At 37.8% G+C, this 24,917-nt stretch overlaps 1 protein-coding gene across 4 annotated transcripts in view; it reads right to left on the bottom strand.

Annotated features, from left to right (window-relative positions):
* The window catches only part of GNG2 (guanine nucleotide binding protein (G protein), gamma 2), a 132,046-nt gene that overhangs the window by 93,866 nt on the left and 13,263 nt on the right, over positions 1–24,917 (bottom strand). For 3 of the 4 annotated variants that reach the window (XM_010842269.1, XM_010842271.1, XM_010842270.1), the window contains exon 2: positions 18,686–18,726. The exons of the other annotated variant lie outside the window; for it this stretch is intronic. The gene's annotated coding sequence lies outside the window, so the exon portion shown is untranslated. The remainder of the gene's footprint in view (positions 1–18,685; positions 18,727–24,917) is intronic. 4 annotated transcript variants of the gene reach the window in all.

Here is a 24,917-nt window from a genome sequence, read left to right as displayed (position 1 = left end):
CAGACATGAATTCAAGTGCTACTACTTATCAAAGCAGGGCTTCCCTGGTAGCTCAGCTGGTAAAGAATCTGCCTGCAATGCAGGAGACACCAGTTCAATTTCTGGGTTGGGAAGATCCCCTGGAGAAGGGATAAGCTACCCACTCCAGTATTCTTGGGCTTCCCTGGTGGCTCAGACAGTAAAGAATCCACCTGCAATGTGGGAGACCTGGGTTCAATCCCTGAGTAGGTAAGATTCCCTGGAGAAGGGAATGGCGTCCCATTCCAGTACTCTGACTTGGAGAATTCCATGGACAGAGGAGCCTGGCGGGCTATAGTCCATGGGGGTCACAAAGAGTTGGACACAACTGAGCAACTTTCATTTTCACTTATCAAAGCAAGTTCCTTAACCTCTCTGAGACTGTGTTCTCATCTGAAACAAGGAGATTATACCATTAGGGTTTTTGAAGAGTAAATAAAAAAATGTAAAGAACTTGATACATAGTAGGTGCTCCCTAAATACTAGTTCCCTTCTTCCTTTTAAGCTTTAGGTCACAATCTTATTCTGAAATGGGATGATGTGGTCAGAAGCACTGATCTCTCCTCAGTTGATGTTTTCAGTCTCCCATCTTTAGTTGATAAGGCCGCCACAATATGAAGTTCTTGTTCTGGGTCAAAGTGTAAGGTCAGTGATAATTTGGGGTTGGTGGGATATGTGAAAATCTTTCTTTAGCTTTCCCAAATGAATGATATCTTGCCTGGATCATTCTTTTCCATAAAAAGAACTGCAGATGTTGTTTTATTTCCTTGGGGAGTTCATGGTCTTAATTGTGGCTGCATCTGAAATCATTATTTGAAAGTTATCTGGACTTTCTTTCCAATGTTTTAAATTTTATTTTTCACAGAAGATTGAAGATATGAATAGTAAATGTCTTGATATCTTTCTCGGGGTATTCATTTTCACTTATAGGCCAAATCAATTCTGAAAATACTTTTACCTTAAATTATTGATTCTTCAAAATGTATTTCTTTTCTTGGCTCAAGTACTTATTATTTTTAAGTTGAAATACTACGCTCAATTTTCTAGAAATAAGTTATTTTGATTCGTCACTGTCTATGCACATTTATTTAAGCAACCTAGTTTTGGAATTCATTTAGTAGTTAATAAGAATACTTCTCTAATTAACTATTGATATTTAGCAGTTATCAATGTATTCTTTACTACTTCTAGACATGTCCTTATTTATAGTATTGCAATTTCACTACATGGCCTTTGAGCCACTGCTTTATATCTTCTTTCTTACCATTTAGAGCATAGTTGAATCATTTTTGAACTCTGAGACTTTGTTGTTCTGAATCAGACACTTTTAAAGTTTATTGTTTGTTTGTAATTTTGTTCCTTGTGATTGTAACAGTTAAAAATTAATTATTTTGAAAACTCTTCTTTGATTTGTTTTCTGAATACTGAGGTTGTACTATTGAAAATTTTTCTTTGTGACATTTTCATTGGCATTTTAATGGGTTTAATATGAAGAAGGCTGTCTGCACTGCCACTTAGGCTACTGTTTTCCAAGAAGTAAAAATATTTCTACTTGTAAACTCTAGCCTTTAAAAGTAAATACAGGAGTACTGTAGATGTTTTTTAAACTGATGATAAGTTATTATCCAATAAGTAATATTCCTCATCTATTTCATATCTTGAGGTTTTATTTTCAAACGAACCTCTGTGCAAACAGATAAAAGTATGATTCAAAGAAAACAGAAATGTAAATACAGTCATTAGTTTCCTCTAAGACCCACCTTTAAATAAGTCGCAGCCAATCTAGCACTGAGAGAAGAAACGGACGTGCCTAACCACACAAAGTTCAGAGCGCAGCCTCTGTCTGCCCCATGGCAGCAAAGCGGGAATGAGGTCAAGAGGCACAAAGCTCTTCTTTAACAGTCTTTAAGGCAGCTTACCACATCCATCCCTGGAGATGGGACCTAGGGACTCCTCTGTATTTTAGCCTGAGAATAAGTTTTAGCCTTAAGAATAGAAAAGTTATTTATATTTATATTTTATCTAACCATTTAACCAAATTTCCAATTCCAAAAGAAATAAAAACTCTTACATACTGAGGAACACATTTTAGAAGAAAGTTCAGTATTTATTTGAAAACCATTCGACAGTATTTTTAGAAGATATAAAATAAGACTTGAACAGAGAGACATGATTTCTGGATGGAAAAAAACTGCATATAAAAAAGTTAATCCTTTCCAAATTAATATATAATTTTAATTCTGTCTTAAGCAGAATCTCCAATGACATTTTATATTGAAGCAAAATCAGTTTAACCCTTATATGGGAAAAAATGCCAAATAATACCAAGAAATATTTTAAAAGAAGAGTAAAATAGGACTCAGTTGCTTTTCTATATATTAAAGCCTAAAACATAACTATCATAATCAAGATAGTATCATATTGATACAGGAATAGAAAACAGACCCAGGAAATATAATACAAGGTACAGAAATTGATAGATGTATATGTGAAACAATATAGGACTAAAGTTGCATTTGAACCCATAAATAAAATAAATGGTGCCATCAGACTGGCTATACATTTGAAAGAACATAAAGTTCTACTATCATACCATGTACAAAATGTATTTCAGATGGATTTAATATATATATATATATATATTAAATAAATAAATAAATACAAGCATTAGAAGAAGAATTAGAAGGGTACTGGCTTAGACAGAAGAAGCCTTCCAAAGATAGAAACCATAAAGAAAAAGATATATGTGACTAAATATTAAAAAATTTTTGGAAAGCAAAATATAATGTAAACAAAATCAAAGACAAATAATATACTGGGGAATAAACAACTGTATTATATAGAACAAACAAAACATTACTATCATTAATAAACTAAGAGCTCCCAACAAACTGAGGAGTCAAATCATCTTAAAGAGGCATGAGCAAAGGATATGAAATAACAATTCACAGAAGAATGCAAAAGAACAATGAAAAGTGAAAACAGGCTCAACTCACCAAAATTCATGGGAATATAAATGAAAATAGAATACCAATTTTCACCCAGATGAGTAATAATACTCAGTGATGACTAAATACAGAAAACAAGCATTCTCATATTTGCTAATGGAAACCTGAACTGTTACAACTTTTTGGGAAAGGAATCTGGCAATATACTTTTAAATTGGAGATACATGTGTCCTTTGACTCAGCCCCCTGTTGCTTCCCTGTCTTGGGATTCAACCAGGGTGAAGAACCACAAGCCAACCAAGGGAGATGTTAATTTTTCTCCACAGGGACAGAGGAGTGAACATGGTGCAATCATTAACATGAGTGAATGAGAGCCATGCCTATGAGCTGGATGAATGTCTGTGACATTTATCATGAAAACACAGCTGCATGGTAATGCTTACATTTGAAAAATCCTCAAAGATTGGATATGTGTGCATGAGTGATTGAACTGTATGAAATTGCTGATATTCAACTCTTTTTGATCTAATAAAATGGCAATCTACATCACAATCTAACATAAGTCTATTACATATTTATGAATATGAAAACAATGTGGAATGATACACCCTAGCATTAACACTGGTAACCTGCTGGGGGGAGGGTAAAAGAGGAAAGGAGAAATTAGCTTCCTCATACATCTCTTCACTGTTTTACTTGTTGAAATTTTTGCATATCAAAAATATCTAATAAAGAAAAAACGGAAAGGAACAAGACTCTCAGGCTGGCTATTACTTGGAAATATACCTATTGGCAGAATCTAGTGATGGTCCATTTAATTTTATCAAATGTAGTGAACAAACACATTTATTTTCTTGTCTCTTTCAATAAGATGATGCAAAATAAAAACCCAACCAAATATTTGTTAACCAAAACAAATTTCAGAATTTGCAATAAGACTAATAAAAACAAAAATTCAGAGAACACTAAGTGTTAACAAGTGGAGCAAAAGTCACACTTTTATACTGCTAATGAAGAGTGAATCGGTATAATCACTTTCCAATGACTTGGCATTACCTAATAAAGTTGAGCATTGCATATTGTATGACCTAGCAGCTGAACTCCAAAGTATACGTCCTAGAAAAACTCCTGGGTGAGGACTAAGACACATGTACAGAGTGTACTGTGCAGCATTTTCATGAGAGCAAAAAACTGGAAGCAACCCAAATGTCCCAAATGGGTTTAACAGAAAAAGTGTGGGATATTTCATACACAGGAAGAAATACTGATGTACTAATTAATACTAGATAGCAGGGAAAATGAGTGAACTTCAGGGGCATATATCTACTTGCTGCTGCTGCTGCTAAGTCGCTTTAGTCGTGTCCGACTCTGTGCGACCCCAGAGATGGCAGCCCACCAGGCTCCCTCGTCCCTGGGATTCTCCAGGCAGGAACACTGGAGTGGGTTGCCATTTCCTTCTCCAATGCATGAAAGTGAGAAGTGAAAGTGAAGTCGCTCAGTCGTGTCCAACTCCTAGAGACCCCATGGACTGCAGCCTACCAGGCTCCTCCGTCCATGGGATTTGCCAGGCAACTGGAGTGGGTTGCCATTGCCTTCTCTGATATATCTACCGTCTATGGGGTCACACAGAGTTGGACACGACTGAAGTGACTTAGCAGCAGCAATGTTGGGTAAAAATCTAAGCCAAAGAAAAAGTATGATTCCATTTCAAAAAGAGGTGACACTAAACAATTTAAGAAAAAGCAGGGGAATGACAGGTAAAAGAAAAATAATCCAGGTTATGGCTTTCCAGGAAGGAGAAAGGAGGGGCTGGAAGAAGCAAACGGGAGTCTTTAAAGATAGGGAGAAAAGTCAGGAAACGTATGTATGTTTCACTAATAGTCTTTAATGTGTATGTGTGTATACATCCATATATTTTCTGGATGTATGGTATGTTTCATTCACACACACATGTGCACACAGAATCTAGAGCTATGCTTGCCCATGCCTACAAAGCCCATCCTATTACTAGAGAAGTCACTTAATCATCTTACAGGAATGCTTTGCATTGCAGAATGCAATTGTTTAATATATAAATGAACAGATAATTTTAGAGTAATACTCAAAAGAAACAGCGCTGGGAGTCATGTTCTTCCAGAGTCAGGGTAAAGTGGAAATTTCTCTTACACAATTTTTGCAGTGCACCAGAAACTGGCAAGACTGTATCAGAAAATCCAAGATAAACACACACACTGACATACAGTTTTTCAAATCACCTTGGGAAAACTTTGTTAAATCACAGCAAAAAGCAAAGGGAACATTTCTGGGTAAGAGTTACATGGGTTTTACTTTCACCCTGGGGTAATCCTTTGATTTACTTTCTAATTTAAATTACATGACACCAAAACTCAAGTTTCGGACAGTAAGATTTTCAAAAGCAGGGGGAAAACATGCCATTTCTCGGCTACGAATCTTGAGGACCCAGGAAACACTGATTTATTGGGAACAGACCAGATGAAGCTCTATTTCCAGATATTACAATGTTGGTCCTGATTCACAGCAGGGGAGCAGCTAAAAGCCTTCTATATAAGGTGGTGTTTTACCAGGTGAAGGAAGACAATTAGAAAGGGAGGAAGTCTGTCCTTACTCCCATCCTCCACAGCTGCTGGAAACCAAAGCTGTTCCTCTAATTGAATCACTGCGAATTCTATGCTACTGGCTTCTTTCCTTTCCCAAGGATTATTTTGAATATTTGGACGTCTACTTTGTCACTCTGTTCTGTCTATTGCTGTTAGGAGTTTGGTAAATAATATGATTTAGCTAAGATGTTTTACCCACAGGATATCCTGTATCTGGTTAACTAAGGCTAGAGGAAAGAGTGGTTAGACAATCTGAAAGCATGTTATTTTTAAAAGGAAAGGAAAAGACAAAAAAGTCAAAGTGGCTCCAGGCCCTTCACCATCTCAAGTAAACCAAAACAGTATGATACTGAACTACCTCCCCAAACATGACTTATTTACAGATGCGACATTTTTACTTCCTCATGCTAGAAAGTTCCACTTCATGCTCACGACCTGGAAACGCAGGGGCAGCATGATCAATGAGGTAAGCAGCTCCAAGTTTTCTCTTTAGCAAGTGAAAAATGGGAAATTAAATTAATTGCTGTGCCTGAATACATTTCCTTCAGCAAAGTTGCACAGATTGCTTTTGTAAAAAATCAGCTTTATTGAAATACAATGCACATAAAAATTTACCCTTTTAAAGTATACAAAATTCAGTGATTTTAGAAAATTAAAAAATTGTGCATCCATCACTACCATCAAATTCCAGAACATTTTCTTCACCCAAAAAACAAAGTCCATAGTTTTTAAACCGTCAATCCCCATTTTTCCCTCCCCCACCCCAGGTCCTGCAACCATGAATCTACTTTCTGTATCTATAGGATTTTCCTGTTCTGGACATTTCGATAAATGGAACCATAGATTACATAGCCTGTTGTGCCTGGTTTCTTTCACTTAGCATAATGATTTCAAGGTTCATCCATATTGTAGTATAAATCAGTACTTCCTTTTTATGGCAAATAATATTCCATTGTATAGATATACCATAAGTTTATCCATTCATCAGTTGATGGGCATTTGGGTTGCTAATTTATGATAAAGAACAAAAGAAAGTCTAGAAAGCAGAAGGAACTAGCCTTCAGCTCAGATCTAAACTTAAGCCTGGGTTTAATAGACAACTACGGTGATACCTGCTTTTACACTCCATTCCTATAAATTCCTAGATTATGTTAGTAGAAATGTCAGCAGTCTTAACATGGGATATAAAATTTTTTCTTATACTATCATTGAGTGAAGAAGAAGGGAAATAGAATTAAAATATAATTAAGTAAACTCCTTTGATAGGTGAGCAGATAAATTGTGGCATACCAATATTCTAGAATATTACTCAGTAATAAAAGGAATAAAATATTGATACATACAGCATGGATGCATCTCCATGTAATTATGTTAGCAAAAGAGGCCAGGCAAAAGTAAATATAATATATATCTACATTTACATAAAACTCTGAAAAATACAAACTCTTCTAGAGTGACAGAAAGCAGATCATTAGTTGCCTGAAGATAGGGAAGGGAAAGGAGAGATTGTTACTGAGCATGAAGAAACTTTTACATGGTTTGTTCACTGTTTTGATGGTGGCTATACTTCCATGGATGTGTGCAGCCAATATTATTCAACTTTAAATATGTATTATTCATCATATGTCCATTATATTTCATGTCAATTATATTTCAACAGAGCTGTTAAAAGACACTATTTTTTAATAACAGAGTATACCATTCCCACCACCCCAAAAAAGTAGGCTTCCCAGTGGCTCAGTGGTAAAGAACCTGCCTGCAGTGCAGAAGACACAAGAGACATGAGTTTGATCCCTAGGTTGGGAGGATCCCCTGGAGGAGGGCATGGCAACCCACTCCAGTATTCTTGCCTGGAGAATCCCATGCACTGAGGAGACTGGCAGGTTACAGTCCAAAAGTTCGGAAAATATTGGATGCAATTGAAGCAACTAAGCACGCACCAAAAAAAGTGAGCATATGGAAAACACTACCTTTAGTTTGCAGATATGGTTTCAGTTAATTCTGTAACAAGTTAAATTACTCTCATTTTACACACAAGGAAATGTGAGAATGTGAAAGCACAGAAGTTTTCCAAGATGGTCACAGTCAGTACCAGGCTGAGATCTCAGAATCCATGCCCTTTCATTACACCACACTGCCTTTCACTGTTTCTGTTACAGACCCAACTCTGTTTTGGGATCCTTGGTTCAGGCATTTCCCAAGCCAGGGAGTTTCTGGTCCACAGAACTGTATGCTTTAGGGTAGTACTCCAAATTTGTTTTCTTTTGCCCATCATTTTATGCTGCCACAAATACCTTTCCAATTATGGAGATTTATCCGATTCAATTGATTTACTCATTCTCAGTGGATCAGAATGGTTAATCTGGATTAGATCAAGGCAAATAATCCTGGTCCCTAGGTCAAAGGAGTGAAAATAATTCATCTGAGATTAAAAGCAAGCTGGACAAAAACGAAAACTGCCTACTCAAACCACCAGAGGTGGATGCTGTATTTCTCGGGGACAGAAGTCCCTCCTTTGATTATGAAAGGCCCAAGAATGTGGACTATTCAGAGTTTCTCTGAGGTGTCTACTTACTTTTCACCACCTCTTCCTCTAAACTTGAACTTTGAGTTGAGGCTGGCATCCCATGTCTGAGCAGGACAAGCACGAGGGTGGCTTCATCACCTCCTTACCTCCTCCTGATCATGTTTTTACCACACAAACAACGGAAGTCTCTCCAAATGCTACCAATCGCATCTGGGTCCCTTTGAACATGGACTAGGAAACTGATTAAATACAATTAATGAAAAAGTGAGTTGGTTAAAACAATTTTTTGATAAGACAGCTTAGATTTGGGGGAGAAGAGGGTGTTATTTCTTTCATGCAAGACCTTCACAATGATGATTAACTGTGGCAGATATCTTCTGCTTGCCTCTCCAAACCCATTCTCCATTCATTCTACCTGGCTCTACACCCTAAGAGACTAAACTGTGGACTCGGCAGCCAGCTTCCTTGTTCATTGTCTTCCAGTTGAGTTTGGTCAACAGTGACCACAAGCAGATAAAAGGAGAGAGGAGAATTATTTCAGGGTATTTGTTTCCCAGCACCCCTGCTGGCAGGATCATTATAATCAGGCCACAGCCCTTTCCTGGAGGCCACAGTTCCACGCAAGAGGGTCCTCTCCTCCTAGCTCTCATCCCTCCAGGTCTAATGGGGTAAAGGAGCCCTGAGAAGGTACATCCTCCCTTGTGGTTTCCCTAAACTCTGTTCATGTCCTTATAAATATTCTATTTATTAAGCTCTCCTAAGAAGAATTGATGCTTTTGAACTATGGTGTTAGAGAAGACTCTTGAGAGTCCCTTGGGCTGCAAGGAGATCCAACCAGTCCATTCTAAAGGAGATCAGTCCTGGGTGTTCATTGGAAGGAATGATGCTAAAGCTGAAACTCCAGTACTTTGGCCACCTCATGCAAAGAGTTGACTCATTGGAAAAGACTCTGATGCTGGGAGGGATTGGGGGCAGGAGGAGAAGGGGACGACAGAGAATGAGATGGCTGGATGGCATCACCAACTCGATGGACGTGAGTCTGAGTGAACTCTGGGAGTTGGTGATGGACAGGGAGGCCTGGTGTGCTGCAATTCATGGGGTCGCAAACAGTCGGACACGACTGAGCAACTGAACTGAACTGAAAATTAATTGACTTAAGTATGTCAATTGCTTTCAGTGCAACTGACAGTTTCTGAGGGTTAAGACTATGCTTATTCAGAAAAAGAACTTATTCCAAGTTCTCAGTTTATATGAAAACACTGACATTCATGGGGTTGAAATCAAGCCCAGACAAAAATAAGTAACAGCAAGGTGAGATGTGGAGTAGGGTGGTCAAACAGCACCAATTCGCCCTTCCTGCCTTGGCAATTCTGTAAGGCAAAAGTATAGATTTGTAAGAACAGTGAAGGTGGTGGATGTATTTCTCAGATTTTTAAAATATGAGAGATGTTTGACATCCAGTTTGCTATGTCATGCTTCTTTACACTTACTGATCATACTTCTGTGGTGCCTTGACCTTTCTGCATATGACATTCCACTGAGATTGAGACTTTAAACCACTCTTTCTGTTTCAATGGTCAAATATAAAGAAAGATACATTTGTTACGATAAAAACTGCCTAAACAGCAAATCAAGGAAAGAGAACAGATTTCAGAGGTGCCACCTGTTTTCTCTCATTGAGAGATAGTATCATATACAGATACAATCTCAAGTAGACTTTGATTAGAGTTTATATATCAAAGATATGTCTATTAAGGTAAAAGATGGATTTTGATCCTATCTAAGCCCCAAACTAACCTCCCATCCCCAAGAACTGCCTCAACTATGTCATAACTAAACAGAATAACTACTTTAAAGTTGATTTTCTTCGATGATGCCAAAATATCATTTAAAATCTGTAAAGCTCTTTTAAGTGAAAAGGATAAAATGTTGAAATATTAATATGATGCTTTGTTGATTTTTGTTTGCTTTGTGTTAGTGTGTGTGTGTTTACCATAGATTAGGAGAGGAGACAGAAAAGAGGAACTCACTGGATTAACCTGAGCCAGTGAGGAAAGACCTACCCCTGTATTTATGATGGGTATTTATTAGAACTTAAAGAGTATTTGAAAAGGGATACCAAAAGAAAATCTGGGAATTCTGGCAGCTTTCATGTACTTCTACATAACACCAGATGGTTCTTACAAAGCTCTCAACTCTTATTTTTTAAATGAGTGGTAGCTTCATTCTTTCAGCTTTTCCCTAGCTTAATACAACATATCAATGAATGATACTATCTTGCATTTGTACAGAATTTTAAAATTTACAAAGAACTTTTCTATTCATTATCTCAGTTCACCTTTACAGTGTTTCACAGAGAATATTAAAACCCCCATTTTACAGAAGAGGAAACTAAGGCCCCAAAATAATAGGATTCTTTCAGTAGCAACTTGAATTAGGTTAAGTAAAAAAATGGGACTATATTGGCTCACTTCAACTGGATGGATGGACTCCAATTCTCACTGGGCTCTCTTTCCTTCCCTTTACCTCTCTGTCTTTCTTTCTTTTGCTTGCCCTCTGTGCATCAGACTTTACTCTCTCAGGAGACTGAAACATGGCCTTAGTGATTCTTACTGCCTTGAGGCAGGAAAGGATGGGACCTCTCCTCTCTCAACCAGAGTTGAAAATTTTCAGAGAAAGACTCTACTGACCCTTGCTGGGTTGCATGCCCACCCTTTGAGCCAACTCCTCTGGCCAGTACAAAACAGAAATAGACACAGCCAGTTAGGGAACTGTGAGCAGGGCATATGGACTGCATCTTGCCCAAGGAGCAGAATCAGAATGACTTCACAACTGGATCTTCAGACTGTAAGCCTAACACCGCCCCCTCTTCACTTCTGGCCTCTCACTACGGGGACCCTACAGAGTTCCTCTCTTCCTCACAGTTGCAGTGCAGTCTTGTTCAAGACTTGGAAAAGACCTCAGATTCTCGTCCTGTTCCTGTCACTTGTCATCTGTGTTCATGGGCAAGTTACTTAACCTCTGGGAACCACAGCTTCCTTCTTTGTAAAGCAAAGTAAACAATTTCTGCATCACGGGGTCATCCAAAGGATAAAAGGGTGGCAACATACTCCAGATGACCTTGAAAATGATAAGGAACTACCTTAAGGTTTATTTTCTGCATCACGGGGTCATCCAAAGGATAAAGGGTGGCAACATACTCCAGATGACCTTGAAAATGATAAGGAACTACCTTAAGGTTTATTACTTGCATTCTGTATGTAAATCTTACAGAAGCTAAAACTACACAGTAACAGTCTTCAGTCATCATTCTCCCTACCACCAGCCCTCTGTTAGCATCACGTTGGTTCTGACATTTTCACTCTTTAAGAAGCATCAAATGGTGTCTTGAAAAGATTTAGTCCCGAAGAAGTTTACAAACAGATGGTTTAATGGCACTCATCGTACCTTCTCAGTACAGATTAACCAAGAGATGGAAAATTTTTGGAAGACACACAAGACCACTATTAAGAGTGGTTATCTCCAAGGAGTGGGGTATAAGTTGGTGTTTGGAAAGAACTTCTCTTTTTTACTTTTCCTGTGTTTACTACTCAAATTTTTAAAAATCTTACACACATATTCCTTTCATAATAAAAAAACATTGAAAAATTACAAGGTTACTACAGAAATTGAACATAGTTCAATTAGAACAGATTCTAATATAGAATCTGACACTTAAGAAGCTTTCAATATTTCCTGCTTATTGATCAAACTACGTATTTCTGGTTACCACCTATCCAGCAAAGTCAAGTCCACTTCACTAGACTAAAAGCCAGCTCTAATTTCTATGAAAGTACATTTTCCATTCATCATATTGTGAGGAATGCTCATAACCACCTGCTGAGGATATGGGTTTAAATTCTTACACCTTTACACACCAAAACTAAAAACTACCTTCTTAATGTCCAATTATAAAACAGTACATTCAGCTACCTCTCTACTCTGTTACTGCTGTTTATTAACATCAGAGGATGCTAGGCTTCTAGGAACCATTCTATCTTACAGCAGAGGGTTGGTATGATATTTCTAAGGAATTAAAGGTTACATGGCAGCATATGCCAAAACTAAAAGACAGATTTAAATAGCATTTTTAAAAAATGATGCAACAGCTACAAAGCTTGGATGCTGTGCACCAGCTAAGTGCTATACTGGTTGCCTAGTTACATCTCTGCAAAAGGTCAAAAAAGTTGTCTCTAAATCTAGAAGGAATTAAAAACCTTAAAGTTTTACCATTTTACCCCTATGTAGACATCCCTTAAAATAAATGCCTGTTTCACTTTGATCAGCTGGCAGCACTTGGGAATATCTAAGGAGATGTTTTAATAAAAGACATTTCTATATATGAAATTTGTTACCATGCTCACATTTCATTAAAGTTGCAACATCTGGACTCTTTCTGTTTTGTCATACCCAATTGCAGACCGCTACTACAGGGTATCAAAAAACTTTCCAACTTAGTTGATCTAACTTCTATCCCATGAGAGGTGGAAAAAGTCCAGTGTTTTAAATTGTTAAACTTCAAAACAAAATTTTATTGCAATCAGCTTTGTAAATTATAGGCCATTTATAATTAAGAAACAAAAATATGTATCTTAATAATAAACAACTAGTGTCTTAACTCTTTGAATTTCCTGACTGGCTCTGCTGGCAGACACTTTTAAGTCCAAATATCTTCTCCTAGTAATGGCACAGGACAGGACAACAATTTTGGTTTATAAATCTAAAAACATGAGTGTATTAAAATGGAGGAGATTTCCTGCAGAATTTGAATAGGGAGAAATAGTCTTTTTTTTTCCTTCCTCTTGAAGTTCAACATTTTTATTTTGAGGTAAAAATTCACAAAACATGAAATTAATCATGGACCACTTTAAAGTGTACAATTCAATGGCATTTAGTACATTTAAGATGTTGCATATCCATCATTTCTATTTAGTTCCAAAACATTCCTATTACCCCCAAAGAAACCCTGCATGCAGAGTAGTTTGGGTCATTTGGATCTCCTATTTACATTGACTCTGTAATTTCTCTTTGGAAAGGAATAAAAGAAGCTGAGTTTAATCATCAGCATAAGGATTTCATCTCCTTTCATTTCTTCTAGAGTTTGTTTGATTCACGAAACAACCCAGCTGAGATTCAAAACTGAAAAGAGGTTAGTCTTAACAAAATGAAACCAGGATTGAGAGTCCTAGAAGGAAGGAATCCCAAAAAGGGATTGATAAGAATATCAGAATTAGCTCACAATCTATTCAAGACCTATTCTCATCAGAAACCCAGATCTTACTTCTAAAACAGACAGTGCTCAATCATTTTTTTTTTTTTGGAAGAAAAAGAAAAATAAAGAAAGAATTCCTTGTACTTACCAGTTAGAAACATTTAGAAGATAGGAAACAAACACATTTAAAAAAAAAAGATTACCAGCTCTTAAAAGTCAAATTCTGTTCTGGGGAAGGTAATGAATTGCTCTTTTAAGTACACTTACAACCTCTTTGAACCAGTGGCTTAGAGAATAAAAATCTCCAAATAAATGTCAGAGAAATATAATCAATGAGGCTTTAGGGTCTTTAGTATTCCTGATTTCTCAGTCTGACTGTGCTGTGGCTGAGGACAGAGCAGGGCATTATGGAGAAGGGAGGAAAGGCTGAATAAGAGTCTTCAATAAGATGCACCCACTTACTTACATCATAGACATGCAGGGGTACACAGGTAACACTGGAAAAATGAAAGAGAGGGCTACGAAATCCAACACTTCATAACTTTTGGTTCTTCTAAGATGGCTTGGGACACACATATGTATGTGGATACAGAGTTTTCAAGAGTTAGGTTTCATCCTTATGCTCAACACAAACCATGGAGGTTACCGTCATTATTTTGTTCAATCAAAATTTCTACTTTCACAATTCATCAGCATGACAATCACTTTCTACCAGAGCTATTTTTAAACATCTTTGGGCTCAACTGTCCCAAATTGCCCAGAACTCTAGTAGTTTTAGCACTAAAGATCCCAACTCCCCAATAATCCCTCAGTCTTGGACAAAATCAGGATGGTTTGTTATTCTACAGCTAGCCCTATGTTTGACCTTCAGATCTGTATTGCTGACCTGTCTAGAAGAGGATAGACAGGGGACTCGTTACAAAATTAGCTACTACAAAAATTTCCGGCTATATCCTACTGCAGAGATGGTTTTAAAAAATAATCCAGTGATCCATTTCATTCACTAGGCAAGCAATGGTTTTATGCTTTGTGGGGATGACCTACCTAATGTATGGAAATTAAACCACATTTAGAAATTAGCTAGAATAAATACCACTACAGTAAAGTTCTAGAGGAGAGTGAAAAAGTTGGCTTAAAGATCAACATTCAGAAAACGAAGATCATGGCATCTGGTCCCATCACTTCAAGGGAAATAAATGGGGAAACAGTGGAAACAGTGTCAGACTTTATTTTTGGGGGCTCTAAAATCACTGCAGATGGTGACTGCAGCCATGAAATTAAAGGATGCTTACTCCTTGGAAGGAAGGTTAGGACCAACCTAGACAGCATATTCAAAAGCAGAGATATTACTTTGCCAACAAAGGTCCGTCTAGTCAAGGCTATGGTTTTTCCAGTGGTCACGTATGGATGTGAGAGTTGGACTGTGAAGAAAGCTGAGCGCCGAAGAATTGATGCTTTTGAACTGTGGTTTTGGAGAAGACTCTTGAGACCCCCTTGGGCTGCAAGGAGGTCCAACCAGTCCATCCTAAAGGAGATCAGTCCTGGGATTTCTTTGGAAGGAATGATGCTAAAGCTGAAACTCCAATACTTTGGCCACCTCATGCGAAGAGTTGACTCATTGGAAAAGACTCTGATGCTGGGAGGGATTGGGGGCAGGAGGAGAAGGGGACGACAGAGGATGAGATGGCTGGATGGCATCACCAACTCAATGGATGTGAGTTTGAGTGAACTCCAGGAGTTGGTGATGGACAGGGAAGTCTGGCATGCTGCGATTCATGGGGTCGCAAAGAGTCAGACACCACTGAGTGACTGAACTGAACTGAAAATTCTAGAATATTGTTATTTTTCCTCCAATTTCCACAGATTAGAGCCTAATAAATATAGCATAATGTGACAGGCAGACATAACAGCATAAAATAAAAATCTCACATTTCTTTGGTGCTATTCAAAGACCTTGGAACTCGCACACTTTAGGCAAACTCTCCAGAGCTGGAGAAACGCCAAAAGCAGCACAGTCCTCAGAGGCCACACCCACAACACCAGAAAGTCTGGCCAAGGGAGGAGCCACTGGACTTCAACCTGTCCACTTGATCCAACGCCAAATACTCCAAGAAAACTAAAAGCCTTTAGTGCCTGTATCCACAAAACAGGATTTGCAGAGTCAAGACAAGAACTCATTTAATCAACTCGGGAACCCTAAACCTTCTCAACCCTATACAATGAAATGTAAGATAATTCGATCTCTGTTACCTGAAGCATTTCTACCTTTCTGAACAGTTCATCCTTTTTACTGTGTAGTAGGCAGAATAATGGGCTTCCCCCAGTGGCTCAGCAGTAAAAAATCTGCCTGCAATGCAGGAGACACAGGAGATGCGGGTTCAATCCCTGGATCGGGAAGATTCCTTGGAGGAAACCATGGCAACCTATTCCAGTATTCTTGCCTGGAGAATCCCATGAACAGAGGAGCCCAGTGGGCTACAGTCCATGGGCTAACAAAGAGTCAGACACAACTGAGCATGCATGCAGGCAGAATAATAGCTCTCAAATAGGTCCATGCCCTAATTCCTGGAACCTGTGAATATACAACCTTACATGGACAGAGGGATTTTGAAGATACGATTAAATTAAGGACCATGGGATAGGGAGAGTATCTTGAATTACCTAGATATGCCAAATCTTATTACATGGGTCCTTAAAGTCAAAGAACACTTCCTGGCTCAGTTCAGAAAAAGGAATTTGGGTGAAAGACACATGGAGATGCAAGGCTGTTGGCTTTGAAAATGGAGGAAGGGGACTCTAGAATTCTCTCCAGCATTCTTTCTCTCCTTTCCGCGAGAAAGGAACACAGTTCTTTAGACCAGTGAGATCTCTATAGAACCTAGTCTGCAGAACTGTAAAATAATAAACTTGTACTATTTTAATCCACAAAGTTTGTGATAACTTGTTATAGCAGCAAACAAGAAATGAATACATCTTCATCACTGCTGTTCAATTTGCATAACACTTTAGCAGGATTTTGTTTTAAGTCTCAATATTTGACCATTTCTTACCTACTGCTTAATTTGCATCTCTATACAGACATAAAAATTAGATTTGGTACTAGAACAAATATGCTCAAAATCCCTCCAACAATGCAAAACAATATTTTTTTTAAATGTCTGTTTAGTTTCTTTCTTTAGTTTGTTAGCAGAGATCAGTTATATAAGGAGTTTCTTTGCATAACTGAAACCAGTAATTATGTATGAAGCAAAAGTGCTTGTACAGAAGAGTGAAAAAGACAAATAACTTCTTTAAAGGTGTGTAAAGACACAACAGGCCTCAATGTGTCCTTAGGGCACTCTGGACACCAGACTGCTGGAAGGTGCCGCTGGCCTTTTGTGAGCCAAGGGCAGGATACCAAGGAATACAATGAAGAATTGCCCCATTCAACACACAGCAACTCCCATTGAGAAATACGCTTGAATTAATTTGAAACATTAAAGTACATTCATTAGTATGAAAGAAATCAACAGCAAATCAGATAAGAGAACATGAAGTACTTGTTTTAAAAGTCTTCATTATTAATAGTATTTGGTAGAAAGTAGGGATGGCTCAGCCCTCACCTGAAAGACATTAAACACTTCAAACAAAATCTCATTATGGGGTAGCAAAAGCTATGCATGGTCTTAAAAGCACAAAACACATGTAGAGCTTCCTTCTAATAATCTCTAGACCAGAAATTCTCAATCCTGACTATACATTATAATCACCCGGGAGCTCTTAAAAACTGCAGATATTCAGACCCCTACCCCGAGGGATTCTGATTCAACTGGTCAGTACTTTCAAACACATCCCTGAAGATTCCGATGTGCACCCAGGACTGAGAACCACTGTTCTGTACCATCCACGAGCAGTCTACTGGACACACCCATCTGGATGTGGCCACTCCACAGATTTGAATCTGTTCCTCTCTTCCTGTATCTGTAGCCCAGTTATCACCACCACTGAATCTTCCAAAAGAGAAACCTGGCAGTTTTTCTAGATGCCCTCCGTTCCTTCATCTCTATTCAGCAATTCTTACATATCCAGCCCATCATTCCCAACCCAAGATATATACTGGTCTCCCTTGCATGAGGCTTCTCTCTACTTCTTCTCCTAAGAAGATTCTGACACTAGTGAATACTAAATATTGGCTGAATGAGTAAATGGATGAATGGCCACCTTCAGTAAACTAAGGTTAAAAGTAGGTTTTATTTTTTATTTGCATTTTGCTGTAGCCAGTAATAGTTATGTAAATAAACAATCAAAAATCCAACAGCCATATTTAAGCCATTGCCATATGACCCAATGGGGAAAGAAGAGAAGTAGGTAGGGTACAAAGAAACAATACTGGTCATGAGTCAATAACTATGAAAACTGAGTGACAGGGATATGGAGGTTCATATGCTATCCTCTCTATTTGGGTATATGCTTGAAATTTATCATAAGGAAGTTAAATTTTAAAATAGGGGGGAAAGTCCACATCAGGACGAAAGGTGGAACTATGTCTTGGTTGGAGAGGGCGAATACATTATCACCTGCCTCAGCAATATGGTGACCTTAGGGCTTCCCTTGTGGCTCAGCTGGTAAAGAATCTTCCTGCCAAGCGGAAGACCTGGGTTCAATCCCTGGGTTGGGAAGATCCCCTGGAGAAAGGAAAGGCTACCCACTCCAGTACTCTGGCCTCGAGAATTCCATGGATGTATCCATGGTGTTGCAAAGAGACAGACACAACCGAGTAACTTTCACTCTTTTCAAGTCTATAGCTAGATTCACATGACTTTCGTCAGCTTCAAAAGCCAAGTCAGTTTCTTCAAGAAGAAATCCCACCAGTATTAAACAGACCTTTTATTGTTAATGTTGTTGCTGCTGGAAAAGCCTTTATAACATCAAAACCAGTTAAGAACAGGGTTTTCCCTACCCTTCTCCAGTCTAATTTACTCTGACATCTGTCTTTCATTATCCTCAATGGGTGACACCAGTTAATCATGTTGGTGCCATAGGGATACATTTTGTTAAGGCAGTCATCTCAAAGGGTCTCCAAATTCAGGTTTGGGCAAAGGGGGGAGGAGGGCAGGGGGAGTTCTGGTGAGAAATCTGATCTTTAATAACCATTAAGGAGAGTCTTTTCTTTCCCTTTTAAATCCCCTTCAACAATCAACATTGCTAAAGACTATAAATGTTTCTTCTTGATCAACATTTCATGTTAAATGCTTTCACCTATAGGCTTACTTAAGATGTTTTTTTCCTTTTAAAGTTCTTGTTAGATTTAAGATCCTAGAAGAAAATATTTCAGAATTCTTACCTCTTCAATTCCCAAAGCCTGAGGCTCACTGGCAGATCTGGCTGTTGAGAAAACATAGAGGAAAGTGTTTTATTAAAAACAGGAGAGACAACATGATACATTAAAGCTGAACAAGCAAATAAATGTTTCTGTAAATAGGGTTTGGTGGTGATGGCTAAATAGTAATGAAGGGCAGGGGGGTTCACAGGTTTACATTTCTGAGCCAAGAAACATTTTGTTAACTCCTTTTCTTTGAAGAAACAGATTTGTGAAAATATGAGTCCCTTTCTTTGTGAACATCCCCAGCCTACAAGAAAACACGAAAGTCAGCCTGGAGAACCTAGGGAAAGCAGAGTTCTTGGTGAGAGGCTGTGTACAGGTGAGATGAAACAAACTTTGCTCCTGACCTAACTGGATTAGCTCCCAGCAGGACCAAAGTGCAGATATGCTCTTTTGTCAGGTATTAGGGACAGAGGTGGGGCTCCATTTGTGTGCATCTAGCCCTTTAAGAGGGTAGACTGAATAAGTTTATGGTTAAAAAACGTCTTTAGCATCCAAAGCAAAAGGCTATCTGGAAGTAGAAACACGGACTTCCCTAGTGGTCCAGTGATTAAGAATTTGTCTTCTAACACAGGGAACGCCAGTATGATCCCTGGTCCAGGAAGATCCCACATGCTGCATAGCAATTAAGCCTGTGAGCCACAACTATTGAGCCTGTGCTCTGGAGACCCGGAACCACACTACTGAGCCCGCATGCCTAGAGCCTGTGCTCCGCATCAAGAGAAGCCACCGTGGTGAGAAGCCCACTCAGGGCAACTAGAGAAAGCCCATGCACAGCAATGAAGACCCAGCACAGCCAAAATAATAATAAATAAAGAGGTAGAAATACCTATACCCCTAGCCACTAATGACCTTTGAAGATGTTCAGCAGCGTTGGCCTAATTTTGCCAAGTGCGAGTGTGGTTCATATCAGAGAAAGTTCCCATGTAGAGGAGCTTCTTTACTTCTGAAAAGATATCGAGCAGTTAGCTCAAAGGGAACTACCTAAGCCTTAAGGAATGCTCTATCATTCCTATTTTGTTATGTCTCAGAATTAAGAGGTATTTGGCATCTAGAGTATTATGACTGAGGGTGGAAATCACTTTCACGTTGGGTCCTAAGACCAAATGAACATCAGTGTCTCTACAGATTGCCCACTGTTTGAGACTGACATGTGTGCTAAAATCTCAGCTCAAGTGCTCATGTTCCCAGATGACTATAAGGGACCATATGTTTTTAAATGAGCCAATGTTATTAGAAAACTATTATTTCATGATTAATGACACCAAAGGAAACAAAAACAAGCCAAGGGCAAAAAACAACCTATTTCCAGAGAATAAACCCTAGGGACAACAATGATTAGTGGGACTTGCAAAATTAGCCTTGAAGGGAGTTCTTCGTGTAGCACTCTCATAAGCTATTGTGAAGTGAAAGTCACTCAGTCGAGTCCGACTCTTTGTGACCCCATGGACTATACAGTCCATGGAATTCTCTAGGCCAGAATACTGGCGTGGGTAGCCTTTCCCCCTCCAGGGGATCTTCCCGCATTGCAGGCAGATTCTTTACCAGTTGAGCCACAAGGGCCCATTGTGCCAGATTCTTTACCAGCTAGCCACAAGGGAAACCTACACACTACTGGGGGAGCATAAACTGGCACAATCTCTCTGGAAAGTAGTTGGGCACTATATCAAGATCTCAAATATGTTCTCAGCCATTGTCTTAGTGAGGTCACTCCTTAATGTGATCCCCCAAATGCTAAATATACACAATTATTACCAAGGTGTTAGAAGTAGCCTAAATATTAATAATACAAGCTATTAAGTAAAACAAAAAAACTACACACAATGGAACTTGGAAAGGATAAATACAAAAGATTTAAATGCTGAGGAAAATACACACGAAATAAACTTATGTGAAAAGAATACAAAATTATATATATAGTATGAACTCAGTTAATTTTCTAATATTTATATTATATATACATTTTCTAATATTTTCTTTAATATTTTTCATATATAATAGTCTCCTAGTATAACATATATACTATTTCCTAGTAAATATTATACATAATATCTTTCTGATACATATTTTTCTAGAAAAAGATTGGAAGGATCACATCAAAATGTTAACAGTGTATTGTCCTCCTTTATGCCCAGAAAATGTAAATACTAGAAGTTGCTAGATATGATTCAATATCTGCTTTCCTCCAATCTAAGCTAGACACATTTAAGACAACAGTAAGTGCTTTTCCCACCTTCCCTTGTGGCTAGGTATGTGGTCACGTGACAAAGTTCAAGGGGAAGGCTGCAAAAGTGATCCATGCAACTTCTGGGTCTTGCCCTCCCCTTTCCAACTTCCTTCCTTCCTACTGGTTACAGTGAGGTTTTTATGGCAAGAAGCCATGTTGGACCACAAAGCAAGGAAAACATGGTAGGAATGATGTAACAGTATGACAGAAGGAGCCTGGGTCCCTGGGAGATCTTGTCAAGGAGAGTTACCTTACCAGCCCTGGGCCACACACTTGTGGACTGTTATGTGAAAGACAAATAACTTCTAACTTTTGTCAGTCACTGTGAAATCAGGTCTCTGTCACATGTAGTTCAACCAACAACTTGATTAATGGAAAGGGTCAGTCTTAGGTTATTTTTTACACTTTAAGTATTTTCGGAATTTTCAGTGAATTCCTTTCATCATCCGAAAAAAAGTTTAAGCATTGTTTACTAATCTTAAAAAAAATTAAGACAGCCTAGAATGAAGTTTGGATAACACGTGCCTTCTTCCTATATATGAAAAGAGAAATGAAATCTACAGTTTTGAGAAATAGTTATTACACCATATGCCAGGGAAAAATCATATACAAACTCCCTGCATTTGTGTCACCCTAACTGTATCAGAATAATGCACTAAGGATCCTTTAAATCTGTAATAATATTATGCCAGTGGCATTTGGCACCTTTTAGAGGCTCATTAAAGCCCTGTACATCTGCACACCAGACACTTCCCTGGTAGACCTTAGAGACTTACATGTAATTATATAGCAGATAAGGGACCTATTTCCCCCATCTTCCCAAGAGTATGCCAAATGGTCCTTTTCTCCCCTGTGAATCATAACACCTAACACTAGTATGATTAACTTATATTCAATAACAAAGGGAGGATTCCAGAGTTTCTTCACTTCCCTCTCAGGATGACTGAGCCAGCATGTTCTCAAGAAACCCTTAAACTCTCTCTTGCAATAGTCAAATTGAAGCTGATAATCAAAGCTCTGAATTCTCAGTTTCTCTCCCCCTCTTCCCTTTACAGGAACATAAGCAACCCAACTCCACAGGCCTGATAACCATGGTAACAACATGCGCTGTGATTATGAGTGTGTTTGTTTTTTAAAATGACTCACAGATTGTTCCTCTAGAAGCCCCAGACAAACAGGTTTCTGGCTGGTTTATAAAATCTATCCAAAGTTTCTTACAAATTTCTTGCTCTTTGTAGCACAACTGGTGTGATAGGGAGAGAGTCATCAAATCAATATGTCTTTTTCTTTAAGGATGAAAAGAAATCCCTCTTGGTTCCTTAAACACTGCAAGATTAATCAATTTAAAATTCGGGTTAATAATGAAATTAATTTGAGTTTGTACACTGGAGATAATGAATCTGTTCCTAATTTAAATAATTAAGGTATTTCATAATGCAGTTTTAGAGATCCAAATGTAATAATCAGATGAAAAAATCAGTAGTAAAAAATATCAAATAAAATAGCTTACATCTGTGTGTACATGTAAAATGCTTTAAAAGAATAAATGTCTTTTTTTATTATAATGAATTTTCTTTTCCTTAACACTGTCTAATCATAACAATGTAACTTGATTCTAGGGTAAATGTAAGTCTTAGTACTGAGACGTTTTTAAACCAAGGTCTAAAATAAAGGTTCATTTTTAAAAAGCGAATATGAGAGAGTCCAACATTTGGAAGAACTGTAGACTACTTCCATTTATCAATACATGTTATTTAAGACCCTCTATGTACTCAGCACCATTGTTTATAACTGAACATTGCAATAGAGCTTAGGGAAGACTATTTTCCTACTGAAGACAAAGGCCACAGGCATGGTTTAGTCCCTTATCTTCTTTCAGAAGATCCTCTGTGTCACAAAGCACCATTCTGGATGAACTTTAAGTCAGAGGAACCATGACCCAGTGATCACATGGGGTCTAGAACTCACAGTCCTGACTTGGGCATCACAGGTGACTCTCTTCAAAGAAAAACAGATGTTGGCAAGATGTTGGTATACTGATTTTCCTCTGTTTGAAATGGAAATAAATGCTATTTTAAGAGAGATTTAAATAAATTTTATATATATCTATTTATCCTAAGAATAGTATCCTGAAGTATCCTAAGGCTTACTTATGGTATAATTTACCACACACACACAAATAGTTATTAAAAATTAATTTCTCCAAAGTGCTACATATTTTATGTACTGTTACCAATAATATTTTTTTCTCTAGATTTTGAAGGGATAAACCAGACTGTACTGGTTAGGATAGGTTAGGTTATACTGTCATAACTAACAACCCCCAAATCCTTTAAGAAAGAAAAACTCATTTCTCCTCTCTCTACACGTCCATGGTAGGTCAGTGGAGAGACCATTTCTGTTGTCTTTATTCTAAGAACCAGGCTGAAGGGCTCAGCCACTGTTTTTGTGCTTCTACCACTGTCAATTGCCAAGGAATGTACTCACATCCTGGCTCTTCTAAGCTTTTTCCTAGAGGTGACAAACATCACTTCTGCTCACGTTTCACTGGCCAGTGCAAGACACATGGCTACGTCGAACTAAAGTAGACAGAGATGTGTGTCTGTCATAAATTGGGAAGGAAAACTGGAAATATTTATGAGTAAGCACATGCATTGGTGAACAAATAACGCAAGCTTGAGACTATCACTTAAAGTCAAAACACTAACATCTGACTATGCCAGGGAAGAAGGCTTCCTTGCACCTGTGGCTCTTACTGGATCATAATTGTTTCTGCTAAAACCTGTCAAGAACCCCAAAGCTAGAATAAAAGATACTCGCCTCCATCTTTGTGGTAACAATAATAATAAAATAATAGTTTTATTACTGTGGTAACAGTAATAAAAATAACAATAATAATAGCTACAATTCTGAATAGTTAATTACTATTTGTCAGGCACTATGTTAAATACATGTTTTACCCACTATGTAATCTTCTCCTGACAATTTTGTAAAGTAGGTATTGTCATTTTATCCCAGTTTATAGATAAGGAAACAGAGGCACAAATAGTATAAGGAACTTGTCCAAGATATTCTGATTCCAAACCAATATTCTTTAACTATTATGATCTCCTGTGAATTAAGCCTTAGAATATTATTTTCTACACTATGGTATTTTGGGATTATTTTAAAACATAATAAAAAATCTTTTTTTCTTTTTTTTTTTTTGCTTAGAAATTTTCACTTTTATTTTTTTACTCAAATTTTTTACACAATTTTTCAAATTTTTGTTAGCTTAATTAAAAGAAAATCTTGGGACTGCTCGATAATCAAGTTTCTGCCCCCAAAGGAAAAAATCATAATAAAACTATTAGTGAAATTAATGCTTATATACAGTAATGGTCTCTAAACACAACCACAATTCATGAAGTTTAAAAAATCTCAAAAGATCAGTTCAATTCTCCATCAAAGACTCTAAAATGACAGTTAATTTATTTTTCGTGTTTAAATTTTTTCACAATTTTTCTCATATGGCTCTGGGCAGATCAGATAAATACCCTTCTTAAACACAGCTCTGTTGGCAAAGCCTAGAAATCAACATTTACTTTCCTGTTTAAAAATGCAAATAGAAGAGCAGGAAGCACTCAATCATTTATTACAGAGAAGATATTCCCACCATTGACACTAACCTGTTACAATGATAACGCACAGAAAAACACCTACAGGCAAGCCGTCAAAACACTGTGATAGCAGCTCCACTGCAATTTCTCTTTTCACTGTTGTTGTCTTACAAACCCAGCCTCTGAAATGAAATCTCATGTGGGAAGTGAAGAAACCATGAAGAAAACGCAGTAATAATCGAACTGCATGTTGACTCTGGAGTTGGAAAGTGAAAACCCACTTTCAAAATAACTCATAATTAGAAATGTCAGAGATTATTCTTTCTCCCCTTACACACGCCATCATCAACAAAATGCATGGCTCTCT

Source organism: Bison bison, unplaced genomic scaffold (assembly GCF_000754665.1).
Source record: "Bison bison bison isolate TAMUID 2011002044 unplaced genomic scaffold, Bison_UMD1.0 scf7180017864174, whole genome shotgun sequence".
Taxonomy (NCBI): Eukaryota; Metazoa; Chordata; class Mammalia; order Artiodactyla; family Bovidae; genus Bison; species Bison bison.
Note: the sequence above shows the minus strand (reverse complement) of the source record. Positions and strands in the feature narration are given on the sequence as shown.